The sequence below is a fragment of the Cryptomeria japonica genome, chromosome 7 (genome assembly GCF_030272615.1).
Source record: "Cryptomeria japonica chromosome 7, Sugi_1.0, whole genome shotgun sequence".
In the NCBI taxonomy this organism is placed as follows: Eukaryota; Viridiplantae; Streptophyta; class Pinopsida; order Cupressales; family Cupressaceae; genus Cryptomeria; species Cryptomeria japonica.
This window is the reverse complement of record NC_081411.1, coordinates 408,767,957-408,782,073: the sequence shown is the minus strand read 5'-3', so window position 1 is coordinate 408,782,073 and position 14,117 is coordinate 408,767,957.

Here is a 14,117-nt window from a genome sequence, read left to right as displayed (position 1 = left end):
TTTCACCATATACAGTAAGAAGAAGTAAGTATTAAGAAAAATATTAGGCAGACCTATTATGCGAAATATAGGTTAAGGGGTTTATGTAAGCAGCAAAGCAACAACCGGTACTGGATTAGTCATTGAAGATGCTATTATAAAGCAGTACAAGATATTGGATTTGTATAATCCTCATTGTAAGTCAACGAGACTTCCCATTGAGCAGTGAGCTCTAGGCAGTTGGCCTTCCTGCATGTGCAGGCCCCTATTGTAAGTAGTATTCTCTTATTGGCCAGTGAGTGAATATTGTGGGTCACAAATCCCACCGAGATTTTTCCCACACCAGGTTTCCTCATTAAAACCTTGTGTTATGGTGTGCTTTTCATGTGGATGTTCTTAATTCTGTTTATTGCATTATTTCTTGCATGCTGGTACACTGTTATATTATGTTCTGCATGTTTTAAGTTAATAAATTCTTTATACTAGTTAGATATTGATTCACCCCCCCCCTCTCAGTATCTGTGGGATTCCTAACACAGATTGTGTGTAGGGTTTCCACTAGCCCACACAAGATGCCATCACCGCATACACCATCCTTCCTAGCCAATATTTCCACATTATATTCTATACCCTTATTTCTAATTTGTGTTCTCGAATCTGATTGTTTATGCATTTTCAAATTCAAATTTACATTTACAACTTTAATTTTCATTTGAATTACATAAATTTAGAGGTTAAATTCACAAAACCCTAATTTTTATTTCTAAATTGAACATTGTGCGTTCCTTAATTTGGATTATGATTTCACATCTAATTGTTCATGCAATTTACAATTCAATTTTGCACTCATAAATTTAATTTTCAATTGAACTAGATAAATTTAGTGGTTTAATTCACCAAAAACCCTAATTTAATTTGCTAAATTTGAATTAATTTTTCACTTGTGATTTCAGATCTAATTTTGCATAATGTTATTACACACATTAAGTAAACATTTCTCTGATAATTGAAAAAATGGAGATGTTATCTTTCTTTTCTAAATAAATTTCAAGTTTAATTCAAGATCTCCATAATTTTCCATTTGTGCGTATGATGATAGCTCATGTTTTTATTTCATGCATAATTATGATTTTCCCTCCTCTAAGGATTCTCCTATTCATAAGGACACTTTAGTACATGATGAGATTATTAACACTTCTTTTAAAACTCTCTCTCCTCAGGGTGATGTTTTGATGAATGACGTTGATCTTTCTCCTAAAAAGTCCTCTTCTCATAAGGATATCCTAGAAGAAGAAGATGATATCATAAACACTTTCCTTAATCTTACCTTACCCTCCATACATGGTATTACTCCTAAAGTGAAGAATTAATGAGTTTTTGTACCCCTTCGATAATTCTTATTTTTCATGAGGAAAGAGTCAATACTCCTATTAATGATCTCTCTAATGGAGAGAAAACATTGAATAGCTACATAACACAATCCTCTTCTAATAAGGATACTTTACTACAAGGGGGGCAAGACCAAAAAGTTGACTTATCGGTCCCTTTAGATTTCCCTCATTCTCCTATTCATCACAATATTTATAGAGAAGATGATGAACTATTTCCTCACATAAAATTAAGAAAAGATGAGACTTAGATGATAAAGATTTTAAGTCCCAACAAGTCAAAGAAAACATGAATAATAATGATAGAAAGGGAACTTTCCCTGCAAAGGATATTCCTTCTTCATCTATTTATCCCCTTGACCCTTCAAAATATCACACAAATCTTCTCCCAATAATTACTACTTCTATTTTTGAATTTTTATCACAACAAGAGGATATTTTGCATGAGCTCCTTAAAGCCAACCTGATTACTCTACCTTTGAAAAATCAAAGAAAGAATTGTAAGAAACATTTGGAAAATCCTTCCTTTTGCAAGTATCATCAAATACATGTCCATTAAACCAATGAGTGTAATGATTTAGAAAATATAATTATACAACTTTTTATAGCTCATGTCATTTAAGTATTCGATAATGATGGGGTAACCCCTCATCTTATTTCATCTCTATAACATTTGTTCGCCCTTCATGTTGCTCCTCACCTTATGACACTAGTAGTTAACTTAATTGGGGGCTCTTTGTCATAAAGATGATGATATTTCAATTTGAATGATCTTGGGGCAGAAACATAATTTGTTCTCGCTTCTACGCTTGGGGGGAAAGAATCTTATCCTATTTCTTCTCTCTATCTAAAGTTTCACTATTCCCTTTAGGGATTGATTTTTTCATACTCTTATGTCATTTATTGCATGGAATGGTATGTCTCTGATCGTTAATATCTCCTTAGGGGAGTTTCTGATCCTTCATTCGAAATTCCTTGTTTCCTTATTTGAAGATTACCTCTTCTTTAGAGTTGCATTTTACATATCTTAATGTCTTTTATTGCATTAAATATTCCTTCATATGAGTATATTGTGCATTTACTTATTCATAGTCTCTCCTTAAAGCTTGTGTAATCCTTCTCATTGTCCCTACGCTTGGGGGGTATTGATCTTTCCTATCCTTTCTAAGGATCCACTTTTCCTTTATTTAGTGGAGTTTGCTTATGATTTGATGTCATTCGTTGTGTGTAGTTGTTGTTTGCTCAAGGATTATCTCTTATGAAAGAGGTGTGTATCTTTGACTACAACCTCTTTTTCACTTGGTAATGTATATCAATTATAAACAAACCCTTCACTTTGGGCGAAAAGTGTGTCATCCTTCATCAAGAACCCCTTTCACCTAGCAATAGGAGGAAGGTATGAATTCTTGTTTTCCTTCCCTTCTTTTGGTAGGATATGTTATGTTTGTTCAAGAACTCCTCTTGGAGGTAGATGTATTTTTTAGCAAAGATATCTTCTCCTGCAAGGATCATCTTTAGACTTGTTGCAAGATATCTCTTTTTCAACTATCTTTTCCTTGCTTGTAAGAGTATTGCCTCTTTAGCTTGGATTTATGAATATTGTTGCCTAAAGGATATCTCCTTAGTGTTGAAGGTGTGCATCCTTGTTTCTAGCTTCCTTAAGGCATTAACATAGGCCTATGTTGACATCTTAAGGGGAAGCATACATATCACCCTCTTTGTACTATATTATACTATATTTTTGTATGTCTTATACGGGGTGTTCATTCTCGAAACCAGAGAAAACAAACTCTTACATGAGATTATTCATGTCTGAAACTAGATGCAACATTGATATATGTCTTATACATGGTATTCATTCTCGAAACTAGAGAAAACAAACTCTTACATGATATTTCCTCAAAACTAGGCGTATATTTGTCTTACACGGGGTTACACATTCTTGAAACCAGAGCAAACAAACTCTTACACAAGATGTTCCCGATACCATCACATATTTACATTTACATTTTATTTATTACAAAGGTTGTTGCATGATCGAAACTACAGGAAACAATCTCTTATACGAGATGCTTAACACCTGAAACCAGACATCACTTGCACACACACACACGAGGATGAGTGGAACTAGAAAAATATAGCTCTAGACTATTCCTACACTCCTCCCCAACATGGATCACCTAGAAAAACACATCTAGAATATGTATCCATGTCCTCTCTCATCCTTCTTCTCATGGATCACCTAGAAAGACACATCTAGAATGTGTATCCATGCTTCTGTCCTTTCTTCTCATGAGCTCATAGCTTTTATATTTGTAGTTCATGGATGATGCATGCTCTTTCTCTTATTATGTGATCACTTGTTTTCTTGAGATGGCATTTTGAAGAATGATATTAGTGGTTGAGACATTTTGATATCGAGGTCTCTTCGGCTAGTTGACTTGAGGTCTTGTTTTTGGTTTTTAACTTTTGCATGTTGTGTGTCCTTTCACCTTTTGTCTTTGTTTGCCTTTTTGTTTTTGTCTTGTTTTGTGTGCCCTTGCATGTGATCGAGTGAGTTAATATCCTAAGATTGGAGGTTCCTCCAAATTAGTGATTCCTTATACTCCTTATGATTGTGCTCCTAATTGCTCCTCTCTTTCATCCCTTTCATTTACTTTGTTGTGAGTTTTACATAGGCTCATACTCTCATTAAAGTGGGGGCTAATTGTAGCATCGTAAATTGTCATCGAGCCAATTTACACCTCATGTTTGTGCCCCTACTTTAGCGTGACCCCTCCTCATTACCTATCTAGGTCCGTTTCATGCCCAATCTCCAATTTTGATGCCATGTACACCAACTAATGGACTCCCTAGTGGGGTACCCTTCTCCCTAGGGCTTTATTGTGGTCCCTTTATGAGAGGGACCATGGCGCCTAGTGCCGTGGTCCGTTTTAGTTGGGCCCAATTGTGAAATAGGGTAGGGGTCCCATCCCTCTGATGATAATCCATCTCTATGGCTCTGCATGACCATTGAAGGTTAGCCTAATTGGTAAATGACCTAGATACCCTTATATAAAGACATTTGATCAACCTAATTTCATCTATTCGATCTAAGTTTCCATCTCCAAAAAATCTAGCATTCTTAAATCCGTGACATATTCATCATCAAGCATTTTTCAGAGATCTTCAAGGGTGCATATTCTTCATTCAACCATTGTGGAGAAAAAATACATCATTCATGTGCAAGCATGTGTGTGATTAGGGTTTTTTCATGTCAATGCCATTTCATACAACATATGTGATTACATTCAAAGAAGAAAAGCATCATTATCAACAATTGTAGATTTGAGGTACATCTTTCCAGTATCTATTTTAGTATTTGCATTTATTCATTCAAGGTTAATTCCTAAACCGAGGTTTGACTTAGGCAAACCCTTATTCCCAACCATTTTTATCTCTTCACTATGTGCAGGAATAAGTACAGAGTTGCACTTCAAAGGATTGACATAATTCATAGAGACGAATAGGCTCCCTTTTGGACGGTGAAAAGTTAGGAGGACCATGGTGACCACAACCATGATATCGACAAATTAGGCTGAATTTTGGGGAGTAGATCCGAATCATATTGCATTAGGTAGATCCAAGTTTGTGGCTCCATGCGATGATTTTATGTCACTGTTCATGCCCGGTCTCTTTAATATTCATATATTTACCCTAATTTCAACATCTTCAACAAATTCAAATCAATTCAACTCAAAGGAGGAAAAAGCCCCATTCCAAGAGGCCTAGAATTTGATCATAATCATAATCCTAGAGAGGTGAGATCTATTAAATTCCTCTCCTCCCTAATGTAATGATGTATTAAGAAAAATTAGCGGTTTTCCTACATTTAATAGTAGAAACCCTAGTTTTTACCCATCACAGTATTATAATCATGGGGTATATTCTCTAAAGGATAAAGAGGCACACTGCAATATGAAAGAGGATCATCTAGGAATGGCTTAGAATCACAATCTCCATATAACTCCCAAATATAAGTCCAAAGAGCATGAGGACACTTAAAATCTATAATGGACTCTAAGATGTCATCAGGGATATTCATATAAATTACTCCCTAGGACATGATCTCTCTTACTTCTCCAAGAAAATAGCTTAGTAGGTGTGTTAGGTAGAGGAACTAGATCATACAAACATGGCAACAAATGAAGCCACCGGAGATGAGTGATAATTCCATTTCTCCATTTTACAAAGTTTCCCCACTTCAAAACAATCAAAGAGATGGATGAAAAGAAAACCCCATTTACAATGATGATTCTTCAAAAAAATAAAAGTTCAAAGATAAAACCAACACATGACAATGATAAAAACTTCCCAAAAAAAATAGCCTATGAGACTAGAAAGGCAACATAAAAACCTGATTTGTTGCAAAATATATGAGCGACCCATTGATTAGATGTTGAGGAGCTCAATAAATGATATGTGGCGAGTTCTCATGCCACATCATCTCCAAGTCACAACTTTACCAAGGTCGTACTCCACTCAAGGAAAGCAAGCACCACCGTAAGAAAAAGGAGGAGACACTAACCTTGTGGGTACATTAGAAGCTAACCATAGATAACACGAGCATTTACTCACAATATGATGATCTCTACATAACGGGCCAACAAAAGCATTTGTTTGATGAAGAATTGGCCCTCCATTGAAAATCACACTCCAACCAATAGTATCATCTACTGATATTAAAAAAGGTAATGCCCATTGATTAATTAAGAAGCATGGATCTCCTAAAAAAATGCTGCTATATTCAAAATGAATACATTAAGGGAAACCAAATCTTCGACAAATAACAAGAAATGACAAATTTTATAAACAATCTTCCCTAATAAAGAAAGGATTTCATAGGTAAAACTGAACAAACACACCTACTTAGATCTGTTCGTAGTCTCCAAAGTGATCCAGCTGTATAAGCTGATGATGTAGATCAAAGCATAGAAAGTCAACATAGTGAAAAAATTGGAAAAAAAAATCGATCAACCAATATGGCTCTACGATGTATAGATGATGCCAACTAATCATGCACAAAAAACCCGTGGATGTAAAAACCCTGATTTGGGAAAGAACCAAAGCCAACACAAGGTGGAAATCGGTCAACTGCAAGTTACACCAATGATGTGATAAACACAACCAAAAAAATGTTGATCTTCTTGTGATGGGTTGATATCACAATGTGTGAGAGTTAACTGTAAATGAGGATCTGTTTTAAGAAGAATCAGGTCATTTCTTTATATGACCCCTTGTAAATGGGAAAACACCCATGAACTAGGCAAAATATTGCTCAACAAACATACAAGAGATAATGCCTTGGCTGATGTGAATCATAAACAGATTTGAAAAATGATACACCTCCAACAATCATACCAATAAGGCCCCAAATGTTGTTTTGGAAAGATGGGCACAACTAGAACACTTATGCACCACCCTCCAAATTGATGCAGGTATGTATGGTGTGCCAAATGAAATAATGGGCAACCAAAGGAGGGAAATGATAAGTTGCAGAGAATAAAAAATCATCAGATTATAGTGCGCTGGCCTAAGAAATAAAAGATCTGCCTCTCAGTCCAAGGCAAAGTCATCTGGGCCAATAATAATGCCATTGATTAATACAAATGGATCTGAGCAGTCAAAATTCGATTAATGAGGATGTTTGAAAGAGTCGATCACAATGATCCTATAGCAAAAACAAATGATCAATCAATGAGTTTAATAAATAATAACCACCCGTTCAACAATACTCTTACATAGGCATGGAAAAAAAAGATTGTGCTGCACAATGCAAGAATCAAGACTCAAGATGTGAATTCGGGGCCTCCACTAATAAAATGCAATCGCTAGATCTGCTATGATCACCAAGAATAGTTGAGATATGCTAGAAAATGTAGAGAAAGCCAACCCCCAAAATGCATAGTTAAAATATAAACACGGTTGGCAATGTAGTCAACCCGTGATAAACAAAATAGATACACTTTAAAAGGAATTTGTCGTGCACCATCTGAAAAACACCCAATGCCAATGAACCCTTCGATTACCCAATATTGTGGATCAGTGGTTATGCAAAAATTGAAGCAAAGAACAATAGATGCATCATGTTATAGTAGATAAACCTTCCATGGCTTGGCAATGCAATCAAGCCGATTTGGAAAAAGAGGATAGGCCTTGGGTAGATGGGTACAATTTGCAATAATTGTAGCATAGGAAATAGGAAATCATCACAAGACAAGATAAACATAATAGCTCAATCACAAATGCATAATTGCAATGAATCTATCCTAAGACACATTCAATAGAGACATGAAAACAAAGCATACAAAACTAATGATTGTGCAAACCAGATGCAGACTTGAATGCTCCTTCATGCGGCTCCATTGTCCTTCTTTCTTCTCCAAATAGTTTTGTTGTAGATCTCACCTTCAAGTGCATAAACCTAATTGAGAAAGCAAGATTGACATTGACACAAGAATACTAGAAGCGTGATTTGACAAAGTGATTATATGATTAAGGATTATTAATTAGGAATCAAGGGATTGATTGAAGAAATTCATCCAATTTATAGATAAATTGGAGAAAATGATCAAATTAGCATGAAATGGATATTGGAAGCAATTAATTTCAAAAATGGCACAATTGAGTGGAAAGAAGAAGGTTATGACACCTTCTATGTCATGAATTATGACATATTGCCAATGCAAAACTTAGAGGACTAGAACCTTATGACATCTTGCTATGTCAAGAGTATGACGCGTGAAGCACAAAAATAGGGAGCACTAAAAACAAGTTAATTAGGCTGAAATTAAAATTAGGAAAATTAGAAAATAGGTGGAAATTAGGAATTTAGAAATGATGAAAATTAGGAAAATGAGGAATTAGGTAAATTGATTAATTCACAAAGAGGAATAATTAGCCAATTAAATGAACATTTAATTGTGACAAGAAGACTTAGGATAAATAAATAATTTATTAATCCTAAAGGAGGAAATGACAAACCAGGTTAAATGATTAAATCATGAAACCCTAAATGTGACAATTAGGTCTTGATTGAAGATAATTGATATCAATCATGATTTTGAATTGATAAATGACCAATGTGATAAATGATTTGATTGAGAAAATGCGCCAATTGACATGATTGAAAAGGACAAGGATCGATGATGAATCGATCGCAATATGACAAGATTGACAAGGACAAAGATCGACCCAAAATCATGATTGAAGATTGTTGCCAACAAGACCAAATTCGAAAGTGAGACAGATGAAGAATGCAGAAGAAGGACTCAATGTTTGCAAATGATAAAGACCAAGTGCGTGACATAGGAGAAAATGTTAATGCGACGCAAAAACCTAAAATGAGGCAATGCGCAAATGTGAAAGTACGACTCCGCAAGCGTTGACCATTTTTAGGTGTCTACATTTTGCCCCTCTTTGAGACAATGCAATTTTAAGCGTTGTTTCAAAGAACAGTAATGAAAATGCCCCGGACGCTGACAATGACATATGCATGCCCCCTCGAGGAATTGGCTAGAAACATGCAGAGAAGAGGCCAATTGATCGATAAGAATGATAGGACATGATAGGATCAAACGGACTGCCAAGACTGACGAAAGAAATGTTAGTAAGAAGAAATTAGACAGAGGATAGTTAGAGACGAAGAAAAACTTGCTTTCAGTAATGCACTTTGTAGGTGAGAACCTTTATTTTAATGTAGCAAAATGGATGCGTAGCATCATGGCATTGAAGGCCAGAGCTGAAATGCAACCCTTTTTGCAAAAGACAGACACCTCGCAGATAAATAGAAATCACAACAAAAAAGAAAGGACCATGAACCATCCCAGTCACTCTAAATCACTCAGTGACATCATCGAGCAACATAGAAACATGATCGAAGAGAAATCAATAAAAAGATAAGATGCACAAATTCCAACAAATCAAACAAACATCTTGATCTTCATTGTCAAAAGTTGAAAGTGCTGATAGGACGATCATGCTGTCTGGTTTCAGGATATGTGGGACCCCGTCTAAGACAAGACACAGTCTAGTTTCGAGTATACCACACCCTGTATAAGACCCATGATAGTAGAGACAAGGACAAATGATTTTGAGGTTGATTGATATGACAATGTTGATCAGTTTGAATGTCTGGTTTGATTGAAAAAGTTCATCTGTTTAATGCGTGATTTCATTAAAGCACAGTGTTTGATTGATTATCGTTGGATGTATGCTCAGCGATTTGTCTTATGCACAAAAGGGATTATTTATTTTTTTGTTTGTTTTTTCAGGACTTTTTATGATTTTTAGAGATTTTCATTTTTTCAGTTTTTAGATACTTTTTTCAGGACTTTATTCGATTTTTTTGAAGATTTTATTTTTTTCAGGACATTTTGCAATTGTTTTGGGATTTTTTCAAGACATTTTTCAATTTTTAGAGATTATTTCAGGACATTTTTCAATTTTTAGGATTATTTCAGGACATTTTTCAATTTTTAGAGATTTTTTTAGGACCTTATTGGATTCAAAATTTCCAGTGATTGATCATGACAAGGGGAAGGCACCCAATGTGCAGCTGAAAGATACATAGACCTGGGACCAAAACATATGTACAAGAAACTGGAGTAGGCAAGACAATGATGTTGACCAATAACAGGCCTGGAATAGAACATTGGGTCGAGACAAAGATAGGCATGATGAATTGGCCGAGAAAAACATAGCTAGAAGTCATGATAGATGACAAAGCAATAATCTCTTTACTCATGGCGCCTGATTGCCAGGTTTTCACCATGGTACTTGCCCAAAGTGCCTGTTTGCCAGGTTTTCACTAGAGGGCGAAGCATTTTTCTTCTCTTTACTTTTTTCTTTGCTCTTTTCCTTTTTTCTCTTTCTCTTTTTTTTTTTTTTTCACTTTTTTTGTATTTTTCATTTTTTCATTTTTTTGTATTTTTTCATTTTTTCATTTTTTTGTATTTTTTCAGGATCATATTTGAATAAGTACCGATAGAGAATTATGCCCAGTACTTGCGAAGATGCATGCTGTTGATAGGATCGGACAGAGGTTCACCTTCCGGGGTAGCAAGCTGATATGCCCCCGAGCCATATGCTACAGTTACTATGAAAGGACCAACCCAATTAGGTTCAAACTTGCCCTTGATGATGTCAGTAGACTGTGCATTCTTGGGGTTTGCTTTTAAAACCAGGTCTCCCACTTCGAAGTGTTGCCCTTTGACTTTCTTATTATAAGAGCGACGGAGACGGTTTTGATATGCTTGCAAATGTGTCAGAGCTGTCTGACGTTTCTCATCTAACATCTCAAGATGATGTAGCCGAGAGACTCTGTGTGTCTCATCATCAATCAGGTGTTGCAAGGAAACCCTCAAGGAAGGAATCTCGACTTCCAAAGGTAAAATGGCTTCCGCACCATACACCAAGGAATAAGGTGTTGCGCCAGTAGGGGTGTGGATAGAAGTGCGATAGGCCCATAGTGCTGGATTTAACTGTACATGCCAATCTCGACCAGCGTCATTGACAACTTTCTTCAGGATCTTGATAATGGTTTTATTTGATGCTTCAGCTTGCCCATTACCTTGTGGATAATATGGACTGGAAAAATGATGTTGAATATGAAATTTTTCACAAAGCTCTTGGACATCTTTATTTTTAAAAGGTCGACCATTATCTGTGACTATGGCAAGGGGTACCCCATATCTGCATATGATATAGTTCAACAAGAATTTTGAAATTTGGACACCAGTGATATAAGTCATGGGGATCGCTTCGATCCACTTTGTAAAATACTCTATAGCTGTAATGATGAACTTGTGTCCATTTGCCGATGTTGGGTGAATCTTGCCAATAAGATCCAATCCCCACTGAGAAAAGGGCCACGGAGATATAACAGAATGAAGCTCTTGAGCTGGTGCATGAATATAATTTCCATGAATCTGGCATTTATAGCATTTCTTAACAAACTCATGAACATCTTTTTCCAGAGTAGGCCAATAATATCCAGCACGAATCAACTTTTTGGCTAAGCTAAGACCATTGAAATGGCCCCCACATATACCGTCATGAACCTCGTGTAAAGCCGTTTGTGCTTCGTCAGAATCCAAACACCTGAGGAGGGTATGGTCAAAGGAACGGCGGTAAAGAGTGTCGGCGATGATGACATATTTGGCTGTCTATCGGATAAAGGCTCGGTGTTGGTTAGCGGAAAGGTTAGGTGGTAAGGTTTGGGATTTCAAATACTGATATACGTCATTGTACCATGGGGAATTGGGACCAACGAGAACGCACATCACGTCAGCTGTCGGAATGTCAAAAGAGGGAACCAGCAATTGTTCGACCAAGAATTCACACTTGTCCATATTATGAGGCATATTCAACATGGAAGCAATCGTAGCCATTGCGTCTGCTGACTTGTTTTGCATTCTTGGCACTTGACTGAAATGGATAGCTGTGAATTTTGTCTTGAAGAAATCTACCATGTGCTTATAAGGAATAAGCTTTTCATCTTTTGTTTCGTAGTCATCATTCACTTGTCGGATGACTAATTGAGAATCTCCATAGACTTGCAAATGTTTGACATTCCAGTGGACTGCTACTCGGAGTCCTGTGACTAGTGCTTCATACTTTGCAATGTTATTGGTGCAGGGGAAAGTTATTCTGTAAGACTTTGGAATAGCATCACCTTGAGGGGTGACAAACAAGATGCCTGCTCCGGACCTGAACTTGGTATGGGACCCATCAAAGTATAACTTCCATTCAGTAGATGATGTGAAAGCAAAGACTGATTCATCTGGAAAGTCAGTTAACATGGGATGATCATCAGAGAGAGGAGCCTCTGCAAGCTGATCTGCTATGACTTGTCCTTTTATGGCCTTTCGCTCCTTATACTCAATGTCAAATTCACTGAGAATCATGACCCATTTTGCTAGGCGACCCGTCAAAGCTGCTCGGCTAAGCAAATATTTTAAGGGATCAATTTTTGCAACCAACAATGTTTGGTGGCTTAGCATATAATGTCGGAGCTTTTGTGTTGCAAATACCACTGCTAAGAATGCCCTCTCAATAGTTGAATAATTTAATTCATAACCAACCAGTGTCCGGCTGATATAATAAATAGCTCTTTCTTTGCCATTCTCATCTTGTTGAGCCAAGAGAACTCCTAATGCTGTTTCAGTTGCAGAGATATATAATAAAAAGGGTTTTCCTTCTATAGGAGGCATTAGAATAGGCGGTGACAGCAAATAGTCTTTGAGAGCTTGAAAGGCTGATTGACATTGCTCAGTCCATTTAAAAGCGACACCTTTGTGCAGTAGATGTTGGAATGGATGACATTTGTTGGCCAACTGAGCTATGAAGCGACGAATTGACTGGAGCTTTCCTTGCAGACTTCTTAATTGCCGGAGGTTTGAAGGTGGAGGCATATCCATTATTGCTTTGACCTTGGCGGGGTCGACCTCAATGCCTCAGTGAGAAACAATGTATCCGAGTAATTTGCCAGCTGTAACACCAAAAGACACACTTTTTTGGATTGAGCCTGAGTTTGTAGGTCTCCATTCTGTCAAAGATTGGGCCCAGGATGGCTAGATGACTATCTCTAGTGACAGATTTACATAACAAGTCATCAACATAATCCTCCATCAAAGTGTGCATGAAATCATGAAAAATTGTCGTCATTTCTCTTTGATATGTTGCACCTGCATTTTTGAGACCGAAGGGCATCACATTCCAGCAATAAGTGCCCCAAGCACATGTGAATGCGGTCTTATGTTGATCTTCAGGTGCAATACGGATTTGGTTGTAGCCGGAGAAACCATCCATTAGTGAAAGCATCTCATATCCAGCCGTCATGTCCACTATGATGTCTATGTTTGGCAATAGAAAATCATCCTTAGGGCATGCTTTATTGAGGTCCCGAAAATCTATGCAGATTCTGATGCCCCCAGTTACTTTGCTAACTGGTACTAGATTTAAAATCCAGTCTGCATAATCAATGGGTCTGATGAAGCCCACATCTAGTAATTTTTTTAATTCCACTTTGACCAAAAGAGCCACCTGAGGATGCATCTTTCTAAGCTTTTGTTTAACAGGCTTGGCATCTGCCTTCAATGGCAAATGATGAAGGACTAACTCTGGATCGAGGCCAGACATATCTGCATAGGACCATGCAAAGCTGATCTTCTTCTCTAGAAAGAAATTGACAAAATCTATTTTTTCTTGTTTTGATAGAGAAGCAGCAAAATGAATGACCTTAGGATTGTCAGGTGTACCCAAATTGATTTCCTCCGTCATTTCCACAAGCAAGGTTGATTTGTCCTGAATTGATAGGGGTACGTCCACTATTCCACCTTTGGGCGCCTCAGAAAGGTTTTCACCCGCAGGTACGTCTTTTATTTTTACTTTTGTAGGATCAGAGAGTGCCTTACGGTTTTCACTCAAAGATCTATTCTTTTGATTTTTTTCTTTTTTCTTTTCTTTTTCATGACTGGAAGAGGAAGTTGACTCCCCGAAATATGCTATGGAATCCAGGTCAATAGCAAATCCTGCCTTATGATCGCCCTGTGGTATGCCTTCCCGTAGTCCCAGGAATTCTGCAATTGCTTCGTCATTTTGAAAACAGTCCAATGTGAGCGGTTCTTGTTGGTCATATTGGATAACTTGGGGATATATGAGGGGAATGTCATCATCAGTTGTAAGGATAGAGAGGGCTGATATGGTAAA